Genomic DNA, 27,029 nt, shown 5'->3' with positions numbered 1-27,029 from the left:
AGAAAATTGTGGTTATTGCCAAAAGCAAGAAGGATTAATTGAATGTATTTGAAGTTTTAAGATTTCATGCAACAAAATGTAAAATAAAAATATTATAAAGGAAATCTTCTAGTAAAAATTGACAGATGTAACCTCATAAGACCTTTCTCCGAAGAATATTTGAGGAGTGGCCGGTGCTGTGGTGTAGTGGGCTAAGCCTCCACTGGTATCACTTATGAGCACCTGTTTGAGTCTTGGCTCCTCTACTTCTGATCCAGCTCTCTGATATGGCCTGGGAAAGCAGTAGAAGATGGCCCAAGTCCTTGGTCCCCTGTACCTGCGTGGGAGACCTAGAGGAGGCTCCTGGCTGCTGGCTTTGGACGGGCTCAGCTCTGGCTGTTGTGGTCATTTGGGGAGTGAACCAGGAGATGGAAGACTTCTCTCTCTCTAACTCTGCCTCTCTGTAACTCTGCCTTTCAAATAAATAAATCTTTTAAAAAAAATAACCAGAATATTAGAGGAAATAAACAATGCTGTAAATTTATAATCACTTGCTGCTTGATCAATGGTCAGAAGGTTTATAATCAAGAAAATCAGACTAAGTTACTGTGTTTCTAAAATCATGGTTTTAGGGTGGGGTGCTTGGCCCAGCTGTTGACACTGGTTCCACATCAGAGTGCCCTGGTCCAATACCAGCCTCCAGCCCTTCATTCCGACTTCCTCCTAATTCTTACTAGAAAGCAGCAGGTGATGGCTAAAGAAATTAGGTTGCTGCAACCATGTGGGAAACCTGGACTGAGTTTCTAGCTCCAGTTACAAGCATCTGGGGAGTAAATCAGTGGGTGAGAGCTCTCTCTCGCTCTCTCGCTCTCTCTCTCTCTCTCTCTCTGGCCCTCTCATTCCCCCTGGCTCTGCCTCTCAAAGATTTTAAAGTCCACTTATTAAAAATTAAAATCAAGGTAAATTCAACCAGCATGAGGATCCCTGTAAAGACGTTAAACTGGAAGAGACCTAAAAATGGTTAAACCCAATTTTGACAAGTCTTTTCAGGCGGAAGCAGAGGATTTTTTTATGAATTAATGGTAGAAACAGAAAATGGTTACAGCTTTCTGAGGGAATCTATAACATGATTTTTGAACCATTACCCATCCCCTTTCCCTGAGAGAGGAAAACTAACTTATATATACAATTTTCATTGCAGCATTACCTGTGATGTGGGTAATTAGTATTGGTTCTAATGCCAACAAAACTTAATGTTTAAGTAAACCATGTTATATTACCATATACAAGTTGATATGGAAGAGGTAACATGTTGGTACCTCATGAAGTTTATGGAAAGGAGAATTTTTTAAAAGCTTTTATTTAATGAATACAAATTTCATAGGTACAGCTTTAGGAATACAGCAGTTCTTCCCCCCAATAACCCCCTCCTACTCCCACTCCCATCCTACCTCCTACTCCCTCTCCCATCCCATTCTTCATTAAGATTCATTTTTAATTAACTTTATTTACAGAAGACCAACTCTATATTAAACAATTTCCACAATTTGCCCCCACACACATACACAAAATATAAAGTACCTTTTGAAAATAAGGTTTCCAGTTAATTTTCATAGTACAAGTCATTAAGGACAGAGGTCCTACATGGGGAGCAAGTGCACAGTGACTCCTGTTGTTGATTTAACAACTGACACTCTTATTTGTGACATCGGTGATAACCTGAGGCTCTTGACATGAGCTGCCTAGGCTATGGAAGCCTTTGGAGTCCACAAACTCCATCAGTATTTCAAAGCCATAAGCGAAGTGGAAGTTCTCTTCTCCCTTCAGAGAAAAGCACATCCTTCTTTTTTTAAAAAAAAAAAAAAAAGATATTATTTATTTATTTGACAAGCAGAGTTATAGACAGTGAGAGGGAGAAACAGAGAGAAAGGTCTTCCTTCCGTTGGTTCACTCCCCAAATAGCTGCAACGGCCAGAGCTGCGCCACTCCGAAGCCAGAAGCCAGGAGCTTCTTCCGAGTCTCCCACGTGGGTGCAGGGGCCCAAGCACTTGGGCCATCTTTTACTGCTTTCCCAGGGCATAGCAGAGAGCTGGATCAGAAGAGGAGCAGCCGGGACTAGAGCCAGCACCCATATGGATGCCAGCGCCGCAGGCGGAGGATTAACCTACTGCACCACAGCACCGGCCCCAAGTACGTCCTTCTTTGATGGCCCCTTCAGAAAGGAGAATTAAGAGATATTTAGTGGGGCCAGCATTGTGGCATAGAAGGTTAAGGTGCCACCTTCAGTGGCAGCATCCCAGATGGGTACCAGTTCGAATTCCAGCTGCTCTATTTCCAATCCAGCTCCTTGCTAATTCGCCTGGGAAAGCAGTGGAAGATGGCCCAAGTACTTGGTTTCGACACCCATGTGAGAGATCAGGAAGAAGCGCTTGGCTGGCTTCGGCCTATCCCAGCCTCGGCCACTTCAGCTATTTGGGGAGTGATCCAGAAGATGGAAAATTTCTCTCTCTCTCTCTCTCTCTCAAACTCTGCCTTTCAAATAAATAAAATAAATCTTTAATTAAAAAAAGATATTTTCAAAGGACACATTTTGAAACTTTTTGGATACTCCTCATATGCACAGATTTCAAAAATTTTGGCACCAAAACATTCTTATCTTTTAATCCTATTTTCCACAAGCTCTTTGAAGTATCCTAGTACATGGATATGCTTATATGAAATAAAGTGAAACAAAACAACTTGAACCTATGATAATATTACAGAACTGTATAGAAACATGAATATTGATCTTGATTGGAAAAAGATTTTAATTGGTATAAACAGTACAACGATGTTCATTAGATTTTTTTAAGAAAATTAGGATAATTACAACAATGATGTGTACGTTCATAGAATACTTTCTACATGCCAGGCATTCTACTGTTTTTACATGTATTAACTTTTTAAAAATTGACCACCTTAATTTTATTTACTCATTTATTTGTTTTATTTGAAAGGCAGCGAGAGAAATAGACAGATATCTTCCAATCCCCAGCCAGGAGACTTCACTCAGTCCAGGTCTCCCATGTGGATGGCAGGAACCCAACTACTTGTGCCATTGCCTCCTGCTTCCCAGAGTAAGTATTGGCAGAAATGTAGACGTGACAGTGGAACAGGGAATCGAACCCAGGCATTCACACACTGGGTGCAGGCATCCCAACCAACAATTTTTTTTAAAGATTTATTTATTTATTTGGAAGTCAGAGTTAAAGAGAGAGAGAGAGAGAGAGAGAGAGAGAGAGAAAGAGACTACTCTCCAGATAGCGACAATAGCCAGAGCTGAGCCAAGCTAAAGCCAATAGCCAGGAGCTTCTTCCAGGTCACACGTGTGGATGCAGGGGCCCAAGGACTTGGGCCATCCTCTGATGCTTTCCCAGGTGCATTAGTAGGGAGGTGGATCAGAAGTGGAGCAGCTGGGAGAGAGGGGGACCTGAACTGGCACCCATATGGAATGCTAGCATTGCAAGTGGCAGCTTTACCTACTACACCACAATGCCAGCCAACCCCTTCCCCCAACTCCTGCCCCCGCAAAAAAAAACCACACTAGTATTTTAACCACTATGCAAAAATGCTTGCTTCAACACATATTAATTTTATTTGATCTTTGCAACAACCCTATGTACTGAGTACTATTTTAACTCTTCATTCAACAGATGAAGAAATTGAGGCCCAGAGTGGTCAGATAAATTACTCTGGGTTAACTGTCCCAAGCTGACAATGTACTCTTAAGAAAAGCTTAGATGATTTCTATTTACTAATTGCTGTAGTGGCCCCCAAATTCTGGGTCTCATTTCTCTTGTCTATCCCTATTCATTTCTCTAGTGTTAAAAAAATTGAAAATCTCAAGTGGATTCCAATAAGTTAAAACAATGGATTATTGAATAAACAATTTGAAAGGAGAAATTAGAATCAATCATATCCTAAAAACATTTATTTAGGTAGATGAAAATAATAATCAGGAAATGTTGACAGGGAAAGTGGGATGTATATGGGGACAGAGGACATATGGAAAATTTCTATAGCTTCCTCTCAATTTTTCTGTGATTCTAAAGCTGCTCTTTAAAAAAAATACTTTAAAAAGTAATATAATGAGGGGGCTGGTGCTGTGGTGTAGTGGTTAAAGCCACTGCTTTCGGTGCCAGCATCCCATATGGGCGCAGGTTCAAGACCCAGCTGCTCCACTTCGGATCCAGCTCTCTGCTATGGCCTGGGAAAGCAGTGGAAAATGGCCCAAGTCCTTGGGCCCCTGCATGCATGTGGGAGACCTAGAGGAACCTGCTGCTTCCTGGCTTCAGATCAGCATAGCTCCAGCCATTGCAGCCAACTAGGGAGTAAACCAGTGGATGGAAGACTTTCTCTCTCTCTCTCTCTCTCTCTCTCACACACACACACACACACACACTCTCTCTCTCTCTCTCTCTGCCTCTCCATCTCTCTCTGTGTAACTCTGACTTTCAAGTAAATAAATAAATTTTTTTTAAAAAGGTAATAATGAGATAACGAGCTTCCTGGGATCACAGAGACCTGAGGCCAGCTTTGTGGCACAGTGGGATGAACCAGCACCTACAATGCAGCATCCCTGAAGAGTGCCAGTTCATGGAACCGGCACTGTGGTACAGTGGGTAAAGCTGCTGGCATCCCATATGGATGCTGGTTCAAGTCCCAGCTACTCCACTTCCAATCCAGCTCCCTGCTAACACACCTGGAAAAATAGCAGAAAATAGTTCAAGTGCTCGGGACCCTGCATCCACATGGGAGACCTGGAAGAAGCTCCTGGCTCTTGGCTTTGGCCCTGGCTCTTGTGGCCATTTGGGGAGTGACCCAGCAGATAGAAGATCTGTCTGTCTCTGACTCTCCCTCTCTCTCTGTAACTCTGCCCTTCAAATAAATAAATACATCTCAAGAAATAAGAAAGTGCCAGTTCCATTCCCAGCTGCTCCACTTCTGATAATGTGTCTGGGTAAGCAGTGAATGATGGTTCAGGTGATGCTTGGGCCCCTGCTACCCACATGGGAGACCCAAATGGAATTCCTGGCTCCTGGCTTCAGCCTGGCCCAGTCCCAGTTGTTATGACCATTGGAGAGTGAACCAGCATATGGAAGATTTTCTCTCTCTCTCTCTCTCTCTCTCTCTCTCTCTCTCTCTGTAACTCTACCTTTCAAATAAACAATCTTTTTTTTTTTAAAAAAAAAAAAGGTAGGGGGGTGGTACTGTGTCATAGTAGGCTAGGCCTCCACCTATGGCACTGGCATCCCATATGAGCGCCAGTTCAAGTCCCAGCTGCTCTTCTTCCAATCTAGCTCTCTGCTACGGCCTGGGAAAACAATGGAGATGGCCCAAGTGCTTGGGCCCCTGCACCCGTGTGGGAGATCCAGAAGAAGCTCCTGGCTCCTGGCTTCAGATCAGCCCAACTCCAACCACTGAGGCCATTTGGGGAGTGAACCAGCAGATGGAAGACCTTTCTCTCTGTTTTTCCCCCTCACTGTCTATAACTCTGCCTCTCAAATAAATAAAATATTTTTTAAAAAAGTCTTTGCATACCACCTCCCCCACTATACACACACACACACACACACACACAGTCATCTCTTTCCTGATTTCCCAACTCAACAACTTGTACAACCACAGTGGGCCCTCAGAATCCCAAACTTTCAGGAAAATCAAATAGCTCCCTCTCAGAATAAGATCAGAATTCTCAGGAAAAAATCTTCAAGGAATAAAATGACTGGCCATTTCATTTCTTAGGATACAGACTAACAAATCCACCACTTTTAAAGGGAGAAATATTCCTAATTAGACTTATTCTAAACCATCCTTAAGCAGACTGTTCCCAGGTAAGGTTGACCTAGCATCGGTACAAGGTTATTGATGCTTGATTTGATTATTCCTTATCTTTGTTTCAGAGATCAAGATGAATAAGAAGCCAGGAAATAATTAAAATAAACTGGATTGTTGACATACCTTCTGTTTTGTGGCCTGGGGTAAAAATAAACAAGAAAGCAAAGCTAAATTCAACGCTAAGCTCAGCATGGTTAGTTAGGAGCATGTATCATCTCCATACACAGCATAGAGTTCTGTGGACCATGAAAACAGAATTTTTAATACACCCATGATTTGTATTATAGGATAAGAGCCACAAAGCAAAGACGTTGAAGGTTTCATCGTTAGACTGTAATTCACTTGATCATCTGTGCTACAAAACCCTTCAGTCTACTTTTGCAAGCCATTATTCCTTACATTCGGCATATTGGTTTGTCTACTCATTAAATATTCATTTTCTACAGTGCTTTTTGCAAGGCGAACAAAGCAGTCACTTTGCTATTTTATATTGATTCCTGGGTTCTCGTTACAAAAAGCTTTCAGGGTTTAACAGTTTTGAATGATGCCTAAATTTACTTCACAATTAGCAAATGTACTTTCTTCTTGTTTCTATCATAGAACATTTGAATTTAGATTTTATCATCTAGTTCATGCTGTCATTATTAGTTAAGACCTCAAATGAATTTGTCCTAAGCTTGTTTGGAAGCTTTGTTTGGAAGAAGAATATTAAAATAGGAAGTGAGACACTAACTATGCATGCTTTTCCAGACATGATTTTAATAACAATTTATTTTATTTACTTGAATGGCATAGTCACACACACACACACACACACACATACAAAGAGAGGTCTTCCATCCCCTCAATCACTCCCCAAATGACCATAATGGCGGGGGCTGGGACAGGGCTGAAGCCAGGAGCCTGGCACTCCATTTAAGTTTCCCATGTGGGTGGCAGAGGGCCAAGGATTTGAATCCTCTGCTGCTTTCCTGGGCACATTGGCAGGGAGCTGGGTTGGAAGCAGAACAGCTGGAGCTTGAACTGGTGTCTCAAGCAATAGCTTAACCCACTGCCCCACAACAGTTGGCCCCCAGAAAAGATTTTATTCACTTTAACAGGAAATGTGCAACCAATGGAGAATGAAGCCTTTGTAGGGGTCTGAAGTTAAGGGCTTCAGGTACATTTTTGCCTTCTTTGGGGGAAACACTGATTAGTTTTATGTAGATAAAAGGCTCATATAAAGATTTACTAAAGCTAGTGTAAATCTGAGCTTGTGATTTGTCCAATTCTTCCAAGAGGGCTCAGTACCTTTGTACAGGGCAATTATCACAGATTTATCCACGTTATGCTAGCTGTCTTCTGATTGAGTGCTTGATATGCCTCAAGGCAGATTTAAATAAAACAAGACATTCAGCAGTCTCGGATCTGTTAGTTACATATTTGATGTGGTGACTATTTTAGAAGGGCCAATTATCATTATTAAAAAATACTTTGAGATGCATGATAGTCATTTACTCTCTATTAGAGCTAATCCAAACAGATCCTATAAGCCTTCAGAAAGTTCATGAAAAATGCATATGATGAAAAAACTACACATGGATTTCAAACATTTTTGCACCAAAATAAGCCTATTATTTAATTCCATTTTTTCATGAACAGTTTGAATTCTTGTATTTTTGTATTTCTCGCTGTATACTTTTACCATGTGCAGGTACTCTAAAACAATTCGCTGTATAAAGTAAAAAACAAAATATAAACTGTACTTTCTGCCTCCAAAGAGCTAAAAGACCATAATTACTTGAAATTCATATAAAACATTTTCTCCTATTTTATAATTTGTAATTGGCTATTTTATTATTTAGACTCTGCATAACCATTTCCTTATTCTTGTGGTGATCTAAAACAGCAATCAGCCTTGAAATGTCCTTCATTGTCCTACATTTCCCTTAAGAACTTCAATGAATTACTTTACTGTAGAATGCCATCCTTAATGTGCATTTTTCAGAGTGAGTCATTCAGGAATTGTGACAACAATAGTATTCAACAAAGCCCAGTTGTCGAAATTATTCTCATGTAGTCAACTGACACTGGCTACAAGCTCTCCTCCTTCTCTGCTTCAGGCATGCACCGGTGATTAGCAAATAAGATTATTTTTAAGCAATGAAATAAACCACTTTTTTCCAACACAGTAAACTTTTATCAACTGCGGTAAACTTTAACACAAAAATTTTTTCTTAAAAAAAAGTGATCTGGAGTTTCACTTATGTAATGCTATCAGACTAAACCTCTTCCATAAAATAGTTATGCACTATGAAACATATACAAATACTGTCTATGCAAAGGCACTGGAGAGTGAGCAAAAATGGGCAAAAGATGGAAGGTGGTCAACTCTTGAAAGCGGGAACCAGACATGGTTTTTCAGTGGATGGTACTGCCCAGATCCTGTTGGTGCAGAGAAGCTAAAACTCAAGCAGAAAAGCACAATCTTAATTTCTTAAAGATAAAAGGACGGTTGGAGACTGCCAACATGGCTGGATTAGGAGGAGAGAAATTCCAGAAAGAAGCTGGCCACTGAGAGGGAAGCTCTAAATCTGCGTGTACATTTTGTACACACACTTGTAGGCCTCTGGCCTGTGTCTGGGTGTGTGAGATCCCAGGAAGTAGCAGCCCACTGGGAGGTTGAGAAAAACTGAATAGAGGTTTCAGTTTATGCCTAATATGAGAGATAAAGTTTAGAGTTTCAGTTCAACCAGGTTAATTGCTTGCTAGAACAAAGCTCAACCCTTAACTAAAGTGTACAAGGCAATCAAGAATCTTTCTAGGGGCCGGCGTTGTGAGTAGTGGATAAAGCCACCACCTGCAGTGCTGGCATCCCATATCGGCACCAGTTTGAGTCCTGGGTGCTCCACTTCTGATCCAGCTCTCTGCTGTGGCCTGGGAAAGCAGTAGAAGATGGCTCAAGTCCTTGGGCCCCTGCACCCACATGGGAGACCCAGAAGAAGATCCTGGCTCCCGGCTTCGGATCTGCGCAGCTCCAGCAATTGCAACCACCTAGGGAGTGAACCAGCAGATGGAAGACCTCTCTCTCTCTCTGCCTTCCTATAACTCTGCCTTTCAAATAAACAGATAATTTTTTTTAAATCTTCCTAATGTTTAATCAATGCATAGTATACAATCAATCAAAAATTACTAGATGGGGCCAGTGTTGTGGTACAGTAGGCTATGCCGCTGTCAGATTGGAGCACAGGTTCAAGTCCTGGTTGCTCCACTTCTGATCCAGCTCCCTGCTAATGCATCTGAGAAGGCAACGGAAGACGACCCAGGTACTTGGGCCCCTACCACCCACACTGGAGGTCTGAATGCAGCTGTGGCTCCTGACTTCAGCCTGGCCCTTCCCTGGTTGTCGCAGCCATTTGGGGAGTGAACCAGCAGACAAAAGGTCTCTCTCTCTCTCTCTCTCTCATGCTCTACCTTTCAAATCAATAATTTTTTCAGGTAACTAGCCATGCACGCAAATAAACAACATATTTCTTGACCCATAATCAAAAAATGTTCAATCAAAAGAAATCAATCCCGATGTGTACCAGATATTGGAATTAACAGAGAAGATATTTTAAGAAGCTGTTTGCATTAGTCAGAGTTCTAAACAGAGATAGAATCGATAGAATATGCATACAGATATGTGAAGGGGGATTCACTTGGGAAGCTGACTCAGGTGGTGATGACATCTGAGAAGTTCCACAAGGTTGTCTGCCAGCTGGAGCCCCAGGAGTGCTGGCAGTGTGACTTGATCTCAAGACTGAAGGCCTCAGATGTAGGGCAGCCAACAGCAGTTCCCAGTTCCCAGTTCAAAGTCAGAAGCCTGAGGATCAGCAGTGGGGCTCCTGGTGTGGGAGAGGCTGAAGAAGCTCCTAACTTCAGCCTGGCCCAGCCCTGGCCATTGTGGTCATTTCGGCAGTGAACCAGTAGACAGAAGACCTCTCTCTGTCTCTCCCTCTTTCTCTGTGTAACTCTGTCTTTCAAATAAATAAAATAAATATTTTTTAAAAAAGAAAAAACAAGGTAATATGCCTACTTTCTCTTAACTACCATTCTATTGGTGGTCTGACCTAGTTTGATTAGGCAACACGTGAATACAAAACACGTAACAATTAAAAGGAAAAAGAAACTGAAGTTACTAGAACTAATACGTGAATTTAAATACAAATAATAAAATGTATATATTAAAATTTTATAATAAAAACACAAAATCAATTGAATTTTTACATATTAATAGTAAACAATTTTTCAAATTAAAAAGTTATTCCATTAACAATAGCAGTAAAACTAAAATACTTAGAACAAATTAAATATCTGCAAAACCTCAATGATTAAAATTAAAATACTGATATGAGCAATTAAATAACATCTAAATGAATATATAGATATACCATTTCTGTGTTTTGAAAGACTCAGTGTTGTCAATTTTTCCCAAATTGATCTAGTGTTTTATTGTAATTAATCATAATCCTAGCAGACATTTTCATGAGTATAACAATCTGATTCTAAATTCATGTGGAAATGCAAAGACCTGGAATAGCCAAAATAATCATGAGATAAAAGGACAAAGGCAGAGAGTTTATACTATTTAACTTCAGAGTTTAATATAAATTATAGTAATGAAGGTCTGTGACACTGGCAACAGGATCAGACTAATAGAATAGAATAGAGTTGAAACAGACCAGCTCACACATAGTTATTTCATTTCAAACAAAGGTGACAAAGCAATTCAGGGAAGAAAAGAAAAGTTTCAAGAAATTATACAGGAAATTTAGTAATCCACGCAGAAACAAAAGAATTATAAACTTTACCTCAATAAGGTAAATCATTGAACTAAACATAAAAGTTTAAAACTAGAGCCATGACCACAGCTGTTCTAAAAGAAAAACATAAGACTGTCCTAGCTTCAGGGTAAGCAATGATTTCTTGGACAGAACAGACATGAAAGCACCAGGGGCTGTGTTGTGCTGCTGCTGTGACCCTGGCATCCCACATCAGAGTGCCAGTTTGAGTACCTGCCACTCTGTTTCCAATCCACCTCCCTGCTAATGTGCCTGAGAAAGCAGCAGCAGATGATCCAAGCACTTGGGCGCCTGCCACCCATGTGAGAAATACAAATGCAGTTTCAGCAACCTAACTTTGGTCAGGCCCAGCCTCAGCCATTGGCGAGTGAACCAGGAGGTGGAAAATTCTCTCTCTCTTTCTGTCACTCTGTTTTTCAAATAAGTAAATAAAGTCTTTTTAAAAAGAAAATGAAAGCATGACATAAGTTTAAAAAAGTAAAAGATAAGTTAAACTTCAACAAAATTAAAAGGATTATAAAACACAAAATGAATTGGAAGCCACAGACTGGAAGAAAATATTTGTAAATCATACATCTGATAAAAACATGCATCCAGAATATGCAGATAATTGCTACATTCATTGAGGAAGATGCCAATTCATGTAAAAACAATGGTAATGAACTTTAACAGACACATAACAAAGGAAACATGCATGTCCAATAAGCATGTGTTAAAGTTTCCAATATTATTAGTCATCAGAGACAAATTAAAATCCCATGCAGATGCTACTATATTCACAACTAGAATGGCTAAAGTTTAAAATACAGAAAACACCAAATTTGGTCAAGATGTGAAACAAGTGGAACTCTTAAAAATTGCCAATGAATGCAAAATGGTACAACCATTTTCAGAAGAGATTTGGTAATTTCCCATAAAGTTAATCATAAACCTTACCCAGAAATTCTACTCCTAAATATTTTCCATGAAGATAGTAAAACATATGTCCACAAAAAGTCATGAACAAGAGCATTTATAACTAGCAAACCCAACAAAAAATCCAAATATTCTTTAATATGTGACTGAATAAACAAACTGTGGTAATCCAAACAGTGAAAAGCTGTGCACAATATTGATACACTGCAAAATATGGATGAATCTCATTGATATTATTCCAAGTGAAAGAAGCCAAATACAAAGAATCCATTGCAAGAATCTATTCATGTGAAATTTTTGAACACATAAAAAATATCTACTTTGAAAATCTATAGTGATAAAAATTCAGGGGTGGGGGGAACTAGAAGAGCACTTGCCTTTGGCAGGGGTAATGTGAAAGAAAATGGTATACAGTGAAGAGATATTCTAAATTTTGGAAGTGGGGTAGCTTACATGGGAGTATCGTTTGTCAAAATTAATCAAAGTGTCTACTTAAGATTAGCACATTTCAAGTATTTGAATTTTACCTAAAAGATAATGAAGTTGAAACAAATACTAACCTTAGTAGCATTGCTTCTTTCAATGGGTTAGCAATTCTAAAACTATCTTCTAGCTATCCTAATTTTGAGCAAATACATAAAGGTATTGGGAATTATAAAAACTTGGCATTTCATTGTTAGTGAAGGTAGTTAGAAACATTGTAACTGTAAAGCTGTATAGTTCTGCATACATTCCTATGGCCTTAATTCTAAGTGTACAATTTAAAAACTTACCATGGTATCACAAATCCCATTAAGCTGGGTGATAAAAATGCCATCACAAGTGTTAAAGTGATCATATAGATAGCATTAAATGTTAAAGGGATCATATAAATAACTTGTGTTGAATTGGAATCAGAGTTACAAATATGAACTCAGGTTTTCAATATCTTGGAACAGATTTATATAGAGAGATAGAATACTTATAGGTGTGGAAATACAGATACATGTATTTGGATCTATGTAAGTGTGTGTATGTTAAAGAGTCAGTGTATAACTTCCTACAAGTGCCCACTCACAGGGCCTGGAAGAGTCTCCAGCAGAGTGCACGTGTTACCCAGATCACTGTTCTGAATGTCTTTTCCCCAATAAATGAAACCTGGGTCCCTTGGAGAGATGCCGATTCTAAGATCACAGCAGGAAAAATGCAAAATGAATCTGGAGCATCTACTTGTCTACTTCAGAATGCAGGCAACAGGTGGGACTGGGTCAGACAGAAGCCAGGAACCAGGAACATCATTTGAACTTCTCCAGGAGTAGCAGGGACTCAACCACATGAGACGTCATCTGTTGCCTCTCAGACTTGAGCATCAGCAGGAAGCTGGCTCAGAAGAGGAGGAGCTGGGACTTGAACCAGGCGTTGGATATGGAATGCAGGCATCTCAAGCTATACAACAATGGCTACCCTTTTTGCCTCATTTTTAAGAAATTTTACCCTGTGAAATTCTGCCTCAAAATCTGGCCTTCTAGAATTTCTTGTTTCAATGTTTGCTATTATCATCCATCAAGTTACTCAATCCAGAAGCTTGGGAGTTGTGCTTGACCTCTCTTTTACAGTATTTATATTCAACCAGTCACTAAGCCCTGACCGTTTCTTCCCAAAGAGCTTCTGTATTTTTCCTCCTTCAGTCTCCTCTGGCATTATCTCTGTGGAACAGAAGTCTAATAACCCTTCTCTAGGAATCTCCTTAGTTCTTACAAATCTCTTGCATCAGAATGCAAATTGGATCATGCCACTCTTCTGCTTTCTTTTGAAGTCTTCTCCATGCTGTCAGAGGAGACCAAATCCCAAACATCTTCCATAATTGAACCTTGCTCTGCGGCTTCTTCCCTGTACCCTCTTACTCTTTATTCTAGCCACAGCAACCTCTGTCATTTCCATGTTTATTGTCACTTTGGAGTCTCATTGACTATGTTCCCTGTACCTGAAACGTTCTTGCCTCTTTTTGGTTAATATTTAAACTAAATTCATATTATTTTTTATTTTATTAATTTTCAAAGATTATATCTATTTATTTGAAAGCAGAGTGACAGGGGGCAGGGTGGAGATAAGGAGAAAGAGATTTTTCCATCTGCTGGTTCACTCCATACAAGGGCCACAACAGCCAGATCTAGGCCAGGCTAAAGCCAGGAGCCAGGAACTCCATCCTGAACTCTCACAAGAGTGGCAGGCACATAGGCACTGGGCCATCGTCTTTTCAGGCACATTAGCAGGAAGCTGGACTGGAAGTGGATCAGCTGGGACTTGAACAGGCACTTCAATATGGGATGCTGACACTGTAAAGAGCAGCTTAACCTAGTTCACTACAGTACCAGCTCTTTACTTAAAAAAATTGTTATTTATTTATTTACAACTTTATCTGAATGCAGAAGAGGGAGAGGGAGATCTTCCATCACTGGTTCATTCAGCAAATGCCTACAAAAGCTTGGGCTAAGCCAGGCTAAAGCCAGGAGTCAGGAACTCCATCCTGGTCTCCCACATGGGTGGCAGAGACTCACCCACTACAGCCATCACCTGCTGTCTCCTAGGGTTCACATTAGCAGGAAGCTGTAATCAGAAGCAGAGCTGGGACTTGAGTCCAGGCACTCCTGTATGGTATACCAACTATCCATGGGCTCCCCTTGGCTAGCAGCTCCCCCCGCCCAGATCTCATCCTAAAAGGCCCTTTTATCAGAGAATTCTTCCCTAATTCCCAGCCTAGGTCATGTGCTCTGCACTTTTACATCTACTATAGTATATCCACAAAACATATGCCAGAAACAAAAGTCAATTCATGAGATTTCATATTTTTCCACCACCACAACCCCTAATGAAATCTCTTGCCAGACACTAACTTAATTTACATTCATGATAAAACAGATCGAAGAGAGAAAAAGGTAGGAATCTGAGGTCAAAGAGCTAAAACTTCTCAGGCTGAGGGCCAGAAAGAGCTTTGGGAAAATCAATTTCTACCCATTAATAGATGCTGAGGGTAATACTGAGAATGTTAAGTTCAGGGGAAGATCTTGAAGATCTGCTGTGCAATTAGAACTGACTCTGTTCTGCCTAATTTCCAGAGGCTGCAAGAAAAGATTTGGGTTGCTTTCCTTTCATCTTTGCTGCTGGACGACCCAAGAGAGTGGCCGAATTACATGATTTCTGCACATTGAATATTAACTTAATGGCTGTGTCCTCTCCCCCCCTCCACTTGCAATGCGGACTTTCTGAGGTCAGTGTCCTTGTTGGTTTTGGTCACTGTATGTCTTGTGTTTGCACAACTAGTAACTGAATCAATATTGGCTGAATAAATACATAATTTAGAGTAATTTGCTTATCCTCTCCAAATGTCAGTTAGGGTGTCACTTCAAACTTCTCAGTTCTTTCCATAGAAATAGCACCAATTGCAGCAAAGGAAAAGCATTAACCTCTGATCCCTAACCCTCAAAGTCTGGGGCGTATGAAGCAGCCATTGATGGTACTGATATTTCTGTGGTGTTTCTGTGAAGTTTCATGTTCCATCTCAAGAACTTGTGTCATGACTGATTTTAAAATTTTAAATTTTTACACTCCATACCATTAAATAGTAATATTTTAAACTAATTTTATCTCGAATCTTCTGTAAAAATGATTGGCATTGTACTACTATGACCCCAAGAGTTCTGCACGCTTCAAGCCTGTTTGAGAAACACAAGTATTCATTAAAGGAACTATAAGGCTCCCATTTACCTGGGGGTTTTATGATTCTTTCATTTTAACAAGGAGAAAAGCTAATATTTACTGTGTCCCTTTCATGTTCAATCACAGGGTAAAACATAAGGAACAATGAGATGGCTTTAAGGAGACTGAGTTGTGACGTTACCCACACAAAAAGATACCATTATACGGCAGTACAAAGTGAGAGCCAAGTGAGCAGAGCAGTCTGTCAGTGCAGAAGGACTAAGAGGGCCAGAGTCCACTGAGCCTCAGATTTCTCATCTGTCACATGGGGTAACAACGCTCCAGTGAGGCTCCCTCAAAATGCTTGTGAAAAATTGAATTATAAAGTTTATTTTGCTGCAAATAAATTCTAAAATCTATGCATAGCTGCATAGCTTTTTTTTAAAAAAAAAAATTTATCTGAAATGCAGAATGACAGAGCAAGAGGCAGAGAGAGAGAGAATAAATCTTCCATCAGCTTGTTCACTCATCAAATGGCTGTAGCAGTGAAGGGTGAGCCAGGCTGAAGCCAGGAGCCTGGAACGCCATCCTGATCTCCCATAGAAGTGGTGGGGACCCAAGTACTAGCGCCATATTCTGCTGTTTTCCCAAGCACACCAGAAGGGAACTGGATGGGAAGTGGAGTGGCCGGGACGCAAACCAGTGATCCAATATGGGATGCCAGCGTTGCAGATAGCAGCTCAACCCATTGTGCCACATGCCGGCCCCATGGTTTATTCATAATGCACATTTTTCATTAACTTTCATTAACTTTCTGAAGACCCCTTGTTTGCATGGACTGACTGTTAACGAACAACTTAATACATTATCCCTCTTAGTAGTTTTTTTGTCTGTTCTACTTAATATGACTGATTTAATTCTGTAATTAATACACAGTTATTCTTATGTGTTGAAATTTAACTGAAATGTGATCCCTGTTAAACATAAGAGTAGGAATAAGAGAGGGAAGAGATATATAATTTGGGACATGCTCAAGCTGACTTGCCCCAAATGGTAGAGTTAGAAACATACCAGGGGACTCCAATTTAATCCCATCAAGGTGGCATGTACCAATGCCATCTCACTAGTCCCAGTGATCAATTTCAGTTCGCAATTGATCATAATGAAAGGACTAAGAGTCAAAGGGAGCACATAAGCAAGTCTAGTACCTGCTAACACTAACCGATAGAATAAATAAAGGGGAGAGTGATCCAACATGGGAAGTGAGATACTCAGCAGACTCATAGAATGGCAGATGCCCTAAATAGCACTCTGGCCTCAGAATCAGCCCTAAAGGCATTCAGATCTGGCTGAAAAGCCCATGAGAGTATTTCAGGCATGGAAAGCCAAGACACTCTGGCAAAAGATCTCTGTGAGTGAGATCTCAGTGGAAAGAACAGGTCTTCAAAGAAGGAGGTACCTTTCTCTGAAGGGAGGAGAGAACCTCCACTTTGACTATGACCTTGTCTAAACAAGATAAGAGTCGGAGAACTCAAGGGGCTTCCATAGCCTTGGAAACTCATGACTGGAGCATAGGGAGATTACTGATGCCATAGACAGGAGTGTCAATTGGTAAAGTCAACAACAGGAGTCACTGTGCACTTACTCCTCATGTAGGATCTCTGTCCTTAATGTGCTGTGCATTGAGATTTAATGCTATAACGAGTACTCAAATAATATATTTCACTTTGTGTTTCTATGGGGGTGCAAACTGTTGAAATCTTTACTTAATGCATACTAAACTGATCCTCTGTAAAAAAAAAAAAAAAAAAAGAAAAGAAAAGAAAAGAAACTATCAACTCCCAACTTGACTCTCACTGGGATTAAACATGACAATAGGTCTGATCTGATTTCATCATCATTAAAAAAAATCATCTATTATTTTTCACTTTATGTTTCTGTGTGGGAGCAAACTGTTGAAATCCTTACTTAATGTATACTAAGCTGATCTTCTGTATATTAAGATAATCGAAAATGAATCTTGATGTGAATGGAAGGGGAGAGGGAGTGGGAAAGGGGAGGGTTGTGGGTGGGAGGGACGGTATGGGGGGGAAGCCATAGTAATCCATTATTCGTACTTTGGAAACGTATATTCATTAAATAAAAGTTAAAAAAAAATTTTTTTTCACCCAAATAAATGTATCTTTTAATTTCATTTTCCACAAACTTTTTGATGTACCTTCATACCTTTCATTTCACAGAGCAGTTATGAAGCTCAACAGAAAAAAATACCAGAATATAAATGAGAAATAGTTTCATTAAGTGATAGAAGGGTTTCAGCTAGATGATGGAATTTAAGATTTCGGTATGAGGGGCTGGTACTGTGACATAGCAGGTTGAGCTTATAGTGCTGGCAGCCCATGTAGGCACCAGTTCGTGTCTTGGCTGCTCCACTTCTGATTCAGCTCTCTGCTATGGCCTGGGAAAGCAGTAGAAGATGGTCCAAGTGCTTGGGACCCTGCAACCATGTGGGAAACCCAGAAGCACCTGGCTCCTGGCTTCAGCTCATCCCTACTCTGGCCCTTGCAGACAATTGGGGAGTGAACCAACAGATGGAAGATCTTTCTCTCTCTCTCTCTGTAACTCTGCCTCTCAAAAAAATAAATAAAAATCTTTAAAAAAAAGATTTGTGTATGAAAGATGTTGACAGACAAGCACTGAGAATGACCTGCCTGAAGTAATGGAAGGTGAACTACACCACAAAGACACAGAAAACTAAAATTAATCTTCATGGAGCAGGATGCACAATTGAGGATGATAGCTCTCAAAAAGCAGTGTACTATGGGCCTTGACTCCTAAAGGAATTTAGAAACACTACTGTGGATTTTATTTTAAAAAGATAAGCCCTTTGGTATGATTTGGATCATATTTTGAGACAGCTGGGAACATTTTGGCGCAGACAAAAGGGCTATTTTAAATACTTCAACTCCTTTAAAGAATATTAAGGAGAGAATTAGAGATACTAGATAATTGCTTGCAGAGACCAAGTGCCAGGCTCATAAAATCTCCAAAAGAGTGAAAAAAGGAGTTGTATTTTTTAGGGGAAAATGAGTTGACATTATTCCAGATGTAGGAGAATGGAATGGAAGTAAATTCAAAAAGGAGTTTCAGCGTAACTCTTGATGGGACGGTAAAAGCAAGCAGCCTTTAGTATAATGTGGAATAAATTCCAGCCTTACTGAATGGATAACACATGGCCCAAATCCTACTGATACTAAATCAGTACTATATGATGAAAACGTGACATTTGTGGAAGTCTGAGCTTTCCGAATGTGACTGAGGAGAAATAGTAGCTGGTAATGATGATAACGTTTGATCATTTAAATAGAATTTTTGAAAATCAACTAAAAAGAAAATACACTGTTAGTACACAGTATTAGAGTTTTATTTAATGGAAGCATCCAAATACAAAACAAATCTCTCTTTTAAGAAATATGTCCCTTTTGCAAAAATGTGGAAAATATCACAGAAGTTAATATTCACAGCATGTACATTTGAGTGCTATTGAAGATGGCTGCATTTGAATTATGCAACAATTTGTATAGAAAAGAAGGCAGGAGGCCAGCGCCATGGTGCACTAGGTTAATCCTCCGCCTGCGTTGCCAGCATCTCATACGGGCGCCAGTTCTAGTCCCGGTTGTTCCTCTTCCGATCCAGCTCTCTGCTATGGCTTGGGAAAGCAGTAGAAGATAGCCCAAGTGCTTGGGCCCCTGCATCCGCATGGGAGACCAGGAGAAAGCACCTGGCTCCTGGCTTCGGATCGGTGCAGTTCTGGCCATAACGGCCATTTGTGGGGTGAACCAACGGAAAGAAGACCTTTCTCTCTGTCCCTCTCTCTCTCACTGTCTTTCTCTGTCAAGTAAATTTAAAAAAAAGAAGAATAAGGAGACAAAGAAGTGCATCTATTTTCTGGTGTTTGTATGAGGGTATTTCAAAAAGTTCAAGGAAAAATGGAATCCAAAGATAATGTGTGGAGCCAGCATCTCGGTGCAGCAAGTTAAGCTTCCACCTGGGACGCCTGCCTCCCATATCAGAGTGTGAGTCCCAGCTACTCCGCTTCCTCATAATACATCCTTAGGAAGGCAGCAGCTGGAGGCTCAAGTTCATGTGCCCTGCCACCCATGTGGGAGACCCAAATAGAGTTCCTGCTCCTGGCTTCTGCCAGGCTCAGCCCTGGTATTTGGGGAATGAACCAGAAGATGGAAGATCTCTTTCTCCACCCTCCCCCTCTCTGTCTTTCTCTCCTTCTCCCTTTTGCTATGCTTTTAAATAACCAATAATAAATAAACATTAAAAAAGAGAAGTCCTTTTTAATTATAGAAAATATGCAAAATGTCCTAAGCAGGATCTGAAGACATCATCTGTAGAATTTTTGCTTCACAAAGTCTCAGGTGATCAATCCCTCAACACCATGCCCAGCACTGCTACTTGTGATGAATAACACTAGATGCTTCTCTACCAACAGGTTTCGGATCTGGTTTAAACAAGTAAGACTCCCTTTTTGATGGGTGATCTGTTTTGATGTTTGTCCTAATTCTGGATTACATAGAAGGTGTAGTGACATGTCTTAGTAGCTCTTGTGTTTATTTCCCATGAACTTTTTTACCCAAATTCAGAAACATCAATGATCACTAGATGGTTTGCTGGTTTTTAAAAATTATATATATTTTTTGTTTGAAAGGCAGAGTAGCACAGGGAGAGAAAGAGAGAGATCTTCCATCTACTGGTTCACTCCCCAAATGGCCAGAGTGACCAGGGCTGGGCCAGGCTGAAACCAGAATGCTGGAATGCCATCCAAGCCTTCCACTTGGGTGTTAGGGTCCCAAGTACTTGGGCCATCTTCCACTGCTTTCCAAGGAACTTTAGCACACAGCTGGATTGAAAGTAGAGCAGCAAGGACTTGAACGGCACTCATCTGAGATGTGGGCATAACGAGTGATGGCTTAACTCATTGCACCACAACACTAGCCCCATAATTTTCAGTTTTTACATGTATTGGAAGCCCATAAAATACAGATGTGGGTTTAAAGATGAGCTTTACTACTTAGGGTTCTACAAGTTTTACTTCTCTCACACTGTTTCATCATTTGAAACTGAACATTTGGAACTTCTCCAAGGTTTGTACACTATGATGGTAATAAAAAAATCTAATATTATTGAACACTCACTACATTATTTTCATACATTAATTCACTTATTTTTTTCAACAACCCTATGAGATATATAATATTATTATCCGTATTTTGCAGGTGAAAAAAACTAAAGGTCAGAAATGTCAAGAGACATGATCAAGGTTACAAGGCCCATAAATGATACAGTCAATAACTTAAATACCCATGTCCTTCCCTAATCACCAGGCTGCTTTTCTTAAAAGTAGAGGTGAGGGCCAGTGCTGCGGCATAGCAAGTAAAGCTGCCCCTGCAGTGCCAGCATCCCATATGGGTGATGGTTTGAGTCCCAGTTGCTCCACTTTCCATAGCTCTCTGCTGTGGCCTGGGAAAGAACTGGAAGATGGCTCAAGTCCTTGGGCCCCTGCACCTGCATGGGAGACCCAGAAGAAGCTCCTGGCTCCTGGCTTCAGATCGGCTCAGCTCTGGCCATTGCAGCAATTTGGGGAGTGAACCAGCAGATGGAAGACTCTCTCTCTCTCTCTCTCCCTCTCTCTACCTCTGCTTCTCTGTAACTCTGCCTTTCAAATATATAAATAAATTTTTTAAAAATTTTTTAAAAAGTAGAGATGAAGCAAACCCTTCTTCATCTTATATTCCTTACATTATTAGGACATATACATAGTCTTTGGGCTTTTTAAAATATAATGCCCTGATGTAAGTTTCTGGAAATGTAGAGAAACACATATATTTATCAGATGCTGTAATGGGATTTTTGGCATGCCCATAACGTAATGCTCTATTAGACCACTGTAGAAAGCTGTTAAATTCATTGCAGAAGATATGTGTATAGTAAATGTTTATTGAGTATTATAGTCTTTTCTAGTTCCTGGTAATTTTTTAAGAGGCTTTATTTTTTAGAGCAGTTTTAAGTTCACAGCAACGTGAGCAGAAAATACAGGGAGTTCCCAGATACACCCTGTCCCGTCCAGTCACACACATACCTCACACCCCCTTTACCAACTTCCCACACTAAAATGGAACATTTGTTACAATCCATGGACCTACACTGACACATCATTATCACCCAAAGTCCATAATTTAAGGATTGTTCGTGGTGCTGTAATGCTGAATTTCTTAACTTAATAGGTTATTTTTCGAGAAAACATACTTAACATGCTATGAATTTTGACAAATGTGTAGTGACATGTATCCACCACTGTGGTACAACACAGAATGGTTTCATTGTCCTAAAAATCCTCCATTCTTTCTGTTTTCATCCCTTCCTGCTCTATAATCCTGCAATTTTCTTTAAAAAATCATACTAAAGAAAAAGAAAAATTTTCATCCAAATAATACAATATAGTTGGGAATGTTTGTCATGAAACCAATTAGCAGATAATTTCAAAGAATTTATCCAAGTAAAAACAAAGGAAGTATTATTTTAGCTTCTTTATGTCTATAAAAATTCTTGTATTGGATGAGTGGGAATAAGAGAGGGAAGAGATGTGCAATTCGGGACATGCTCAAGCTGACTTACCTCAAACAGTAGAGTTAGAAACATACCAGGGGATTCGAATTCAATCCCATCGAGGTGGCATGTACCAATGCCATCTCACTAGTCCCAGTGATCAATTTCTGTTCACAATTGATCGCAATGATAGGACTAAGAACCAAAGGGATCACATAAACAAGAATAGTGTCTGCAAATACTAGCTGATAGAATCAAAAAGGGAGAGAATGATCCAACATGGGAAGTGAGATACACAGCAGACCCATAGAATGGCAAATGTCCTAACAGCACTCTGGCCTCATAATCAGCCCTTAAGGCATGCGGATCTGGCTGAAATGCCCATGAGAGTATTTCAGGCATGGAAAGCCAAGACACTCTGGGGGAAAAAAAAACCTAAATGAAAGATCTCCGCGAGTGAGATCCCAGTGGAAAGAATGGGTCATCAAAGAAGGAGGTACCTTTCTCTGAAGGGAGGAGAGAACTTCCACTTTGACCATGGCCTTGTCTAAAAATGATCAGAGTCAGTGAACTCAGGGGGCTTCCATAGCCTTGGCAGCTCATGACAAGAGCCTAGGGTGATTACTGATGCCATAAACAAGAGTGTCAATTTGTTAAGTCAACAACAGGAGTCACCGTGCACTTACTCCTCATGTAGGATCTTTGTCCTTAGTGTGTTGTACATTGAGATTTAATGCTATAACGAGTACTCAAACAGTATTTTTCACTTTATGTTTCTGTGTGGGAGCAAACTGTTGAAATCTTTACTTAATGTATGCTAAACTGATCTTCTGTATATAAAGAGAATCGAAAATGAATCTTGATGTGAATGGAAGGGGAGAGGGAGTGGATAAGGGGAGGGTTGCGGGTGGGAGGGACGTTATGGGGGGGAAGCCATTGTAATCCATAAGCTGTACTTTGGAAATTTATATTCATTAAATAAAAGTTAAAAAAAATTCTTGTATTGGGATACAAACCTCAAATAATCTATCAAGCACTATAACTTCAGAATGTTAGGATGATGGACCTGGTGCTGTGGCTCAGCAGGTTAGAGTTGTGGCCCACAGTGCTGGCATCCCACATGGGCGCTGGTTTGAGTCCCAGCTGCTCCACTTCTGATGCAGCTCCCTGCTAATGGAAAAGCAGCAGAGGTTGGACCAAGTTCTTGGGTCCCTGCACCAACGTGAGAGACCCAGAAGAAGCTCCTGGCTCCTGGCTTTGGCTGACTTAGTCCCCGTCATTGTAGCCATTTGGGGAGTGAAGCAGCAGATGGAAGATCTCTCTCTCTCTCTGCCCTTCAGATAAATAAAATAGACCTAGATGGTCATAATGAGATACATGAATGAAAAAGATGCTCAGCCTTTTAGGCATCGGGAAAATGCCTGTTAAAACCGTTCTGAGATACCTCTACATACCTATCCAAATTAGTAGTTAAAAATAAACAAGACAGAACAAAGAAAAATCCTGGTAATATCAACTGTTGGAGACAAGACTGTGCAACTAGAACTCTCCCACATTGGTGTTGGGCATATAAATTGGAACAACCACTTTGAAAAATGATTTGGCATACACAAGAATGTTCATAGTAATTATCTTCATGATAAACATAAACTGAAAACAGTCCAAATGCTCAACAGTGGGATTTGATAAATAAGTTGATGTATATTTAGACAATAAAATACAAGCAACAAAAAGAAATGAGCTATTGGCTGGGTCAGCAATGCTGCTAATGCTGCCTTTTTAAGTTCCAGCTGTTCCATTTCTGATCTAGCTCCCTGCTGGTATGCCTGGGAAGGCAGTGTTTGGGCCATTGCCACCAATGTGGGAAACCAGGATGGGGTTCTTGGCTGTGCCTTGGCCCTCTCCTGGCTGCTGTAGCCATTAGGGAATGAACCAGCTGACGGAAGACACTCTCTCTCGCTCTCGCTCTCGCTCTCTCGCTCTGCCTTTCAAATAAATAAATCTTTTTAAAAAATAAAAGGAAATAAGCTATTCAGCTATTGTTACATGTTACAAAGTGGGTGAATCTCACAGACAAAATGTTTAGCAAGAGAAGCCAGGCACAAAACTTTCTACTCTTACTGTTTTCGTGTGTGTGTGTGTGTGTGTGTGTGTGAGAGAGAGAGAGAGAGAAATTCAAGAATAGGCAAAAGTATAGTGACAGAATACAATAGCAATTATTCAATGTTAGAGGGGAGGAGGCAGTAATTGTGGAGGGGACAAAGCCTTGGGGTGCTAGAATGTTCTATATCTTGACTTAGTACTTGTTACATAAGGGAATACATATGAACATTCACCAAGCTATACAGTTAAGATTTCTGCACATGGTGTATATTTGCTATGCTTCCATAAAAAAGAAACCCATCTCTCTGATTAATATTATGAAGTATGTATTTCCAGGTTAAATAATGTCCAGCTCTTACAGATTAAAAGACTAAAAAAATACAGAGTATAAATCCACCAGAAGGATCCAGCTGAGTCTGCTGCATATGGACCTGACATGGTTTACCCATGGTTATATGTGGCGAGGCTTCAGTGGAACATCTGGGGGAACACTGAGTAACTGCTGTGTGGCGAATGTGCTTTCTGTTGAGAAATGCTTGCCTCGGGTTGCTTTAAATTTGTGAGTCAGACCCTGGAGGAAGCAAGGGGGAGCCTTTCCCCACCCTTCTTCCACTCGGCGCCCTGCTGACCACAAATCCTGGCCTTTGATTCTTAATAGGAGTTTTCTGTCAGGTTTTATGGTTTTCCACATTCTAAAATACAACTTGTGTAAATAAATGACACATAAGAAGGCCCGCAGATGCCTTCAGATGTTTGTCAGATGTCCCTGTGGGCCAGTTCTCCACCTTCCCACCTCTCAGCCCCTCCATTCATAATATAACACACATTGGGCATTTGGACTGGAATTCACAGACAACAGTTACAATTGTTACTTTGGCTGTAGGTGGAGTTTGATGAGGGTGCAACCGGAAAGATTTCATTTAACAAACTATCAGAAGTTGCATGAAAGCTCACACCTACCCAACTACAATTTCTGTGATGTTGCTATGAATGCTAAATATATGCGGGTGTGTCACTGGTAACGGTAGAATTCCGCCAGCCCCTACTCTTGGGTTGAAGGATTCATCCTGCTGGATAGGCAGAAGGAAGCCGCCACACTTTCTGCATAGCAGCTTTAGTTGTGACTTCTGCAAGACCAGCACGTTAGAAGTGGTGAAGAAGGGGCTGGCACTGTGGCGCAGTGGGTAGAGCTGCCGCCTACAGTGCCAGGATCCCATATGGGCACTGGTTCGAGTCCCAGTTGCTCCACTTCCATCAGCTCTCTGCTATGGCCTGGGAAAGCAGTAAAAGATGGCCCAAGTCCTTGGGTTCCTGCACCTGTGTAGGAGACCTGGAAAAAGCTCCTGGCTTCTGGCTTCAGATCAGCTCAGCTCCGGCTGTTGCAGCCAACTGGAGAGTGAACCAGAGGATGGAAGACCCCTCTCTCTCTCTCTGCCTCTGCCTCTCCTACTCTGTGTAACTTTGACTTTCAAATAAATAAAATAAAATAGAAAGTGGTGAAGAATATTTGTGAGCTCATTCTTCACTCCACAGTGACTATAGCAGATGAGGGAGTGAGAAATGCCTAGGATCCAGAAGAAAGCAATGAGCCATGCTACTAGGCTTACCTACAGCAGCAATTGCAGGTTAGCCCTTAGAGGTGGAACATCATTTTGAGATGTTAACATTCTTCCACTACTCATCACCAGTCACATGCAGAACACAATTCTTTTTTTAATTATCTGAGTGTTATGGGTGCCTGAATCCATATTCATCCACGGCTGAGACTGGACTTTGGTACAGAGCCAATGATGAAAGAGGCACCTTCTTCCCTTCGGTTTTGCAGATGGTTGCAATGGAATCCTTTCAGGCTTTTTCACTGAGTGTTGGGTCAGATTCACGAGGCATAAACGTTAAGTAGCTAAAGAGCATTCAAACGTGAATTTGTTATAGTACCCATTTGGAATGCTTGTTAAGACATAGCTTGGGTTGCCCACAACTCATATCAGAGTGCCTCACTTTGAGTCCTGGCTCCACTTCTGATTCCAGCTTCCTGTTAATGTGTGCTATGGAAAGCAGCAGGTCATGGCCCAAATGATGGGATCCCTGGCACCAACATTGGACACTTAGATTGAGTTTCCAGCTCCCAGCTACAGCCTAACCAGCTGGCTACTGCAGACTTTTGGGGAGTGAACTAGCAGATGAGAAGTCTCTCTCTCTTTTTATAAATAATTTTTTTAAAGTTGTCAAAATGTTTGTAACAGAGAATTGGAATTATGCTAAATGTTTAAAAATTTTTGGACTGGTTTTACATAAAATATTCATGTATAGTATTTATATTTCTTCTTCTTCTTCTTTTTTTTTTTTTTTTTTTTTTGACAGGCAGAGAGGACAGTGAGAGAGACAGAGACAGAGAAAAAGGTCTTCCTTTGCCGTTGGTTCACCCTCCAATGGCTGCCGTGGCCGGCGCGCTGTGGCCAGTGCACCATGCTGATCCGAAGGTAAGAGCCAGGTGCTTTTCCTGGTCTCCCATGGGGTACAGGGCCCAAGCACTTGGGCCATCCTCCATTGCACTCCCGGGCCACAGCAGAGAGCTGGCCTGGAAGAGAGGCAACCGGGACAGAATTCGGCGCTCCGACCGGGACTAAAACCGGGTGTGCCGGCACTGCAAGGCGGAGGATTAGCCCATTGAGCCATGGCACTGGCCGTATTTATATTTCTTTTAAAAGTGGACTTTAGAGAATTGAAATTGCTGGTCCATTGTTCCTTGTCATTTTCTTTACACTTGCTCTTAACTTCTTTCCTCCCTGACTCATTTGTTCTTCTTAGGATTAGAGACACCTTACATAGGTATTCAGTGTGTGGATTCCAGAGCCAGGAGGCCTGTGATTCAATCCTGGCTGTGATCTTAACTTTTATTGCTTAACCTCTCTGTGCCAATGTTTCTTCATTCATCAAAGGGGGGTGATCACTATAACACAAGTCATAGGTTCTTGGGAGGCCTGATGAGTAAGCAGAGCAGACGCTCCTGGAATGGGGTCAGGTGGTAACCACCATGTT

The 27,029-nt window shown here is 40.8% G+C and overlaps 1 protein-coding gene across 1 annotated transcript in view; it reads left to right on the top strand.

Annotated features, from left to right (window-relative positions):
• The window catches only part of LOC108175886 (uncharacterized), a 44,606-nt gene that overhangs the window by 10,242 nt on the left and 7,335 nt on the right, over positions 1–27,029 (top strand). Inside the window, exon 2 of the mRNA XM_070068469.1 lies at positions 14,690–14,841. The gene's annotated coding sequence lies outside the window, so the exon portion shown is untranslated. The remainder of the gene's footprint in view (positions 1–14,689; positions 14,842–27,029) is intronic.

The sequence above is a fragment of the Oryctolagus cuniculus genome, chromosome 2, assembly GCF_964237555.1.
Source record: "Oryctolagus cuniculus chromosome 2, mOryCun1.1, whole genome shotgun sequence".
Classification (NCBI taxonomy): domain Eukaryota; kingdom Metazoa; phylum Chordata; class Mammalia; order Lagomorpha; family Leporidae; genus Oryctolagus; species Oryctolagus cuniculus.
Note: the sequence above shows the minus strand (reverse complement) of the source record. Positions and strands in the feature narration are given on the sequence as shown.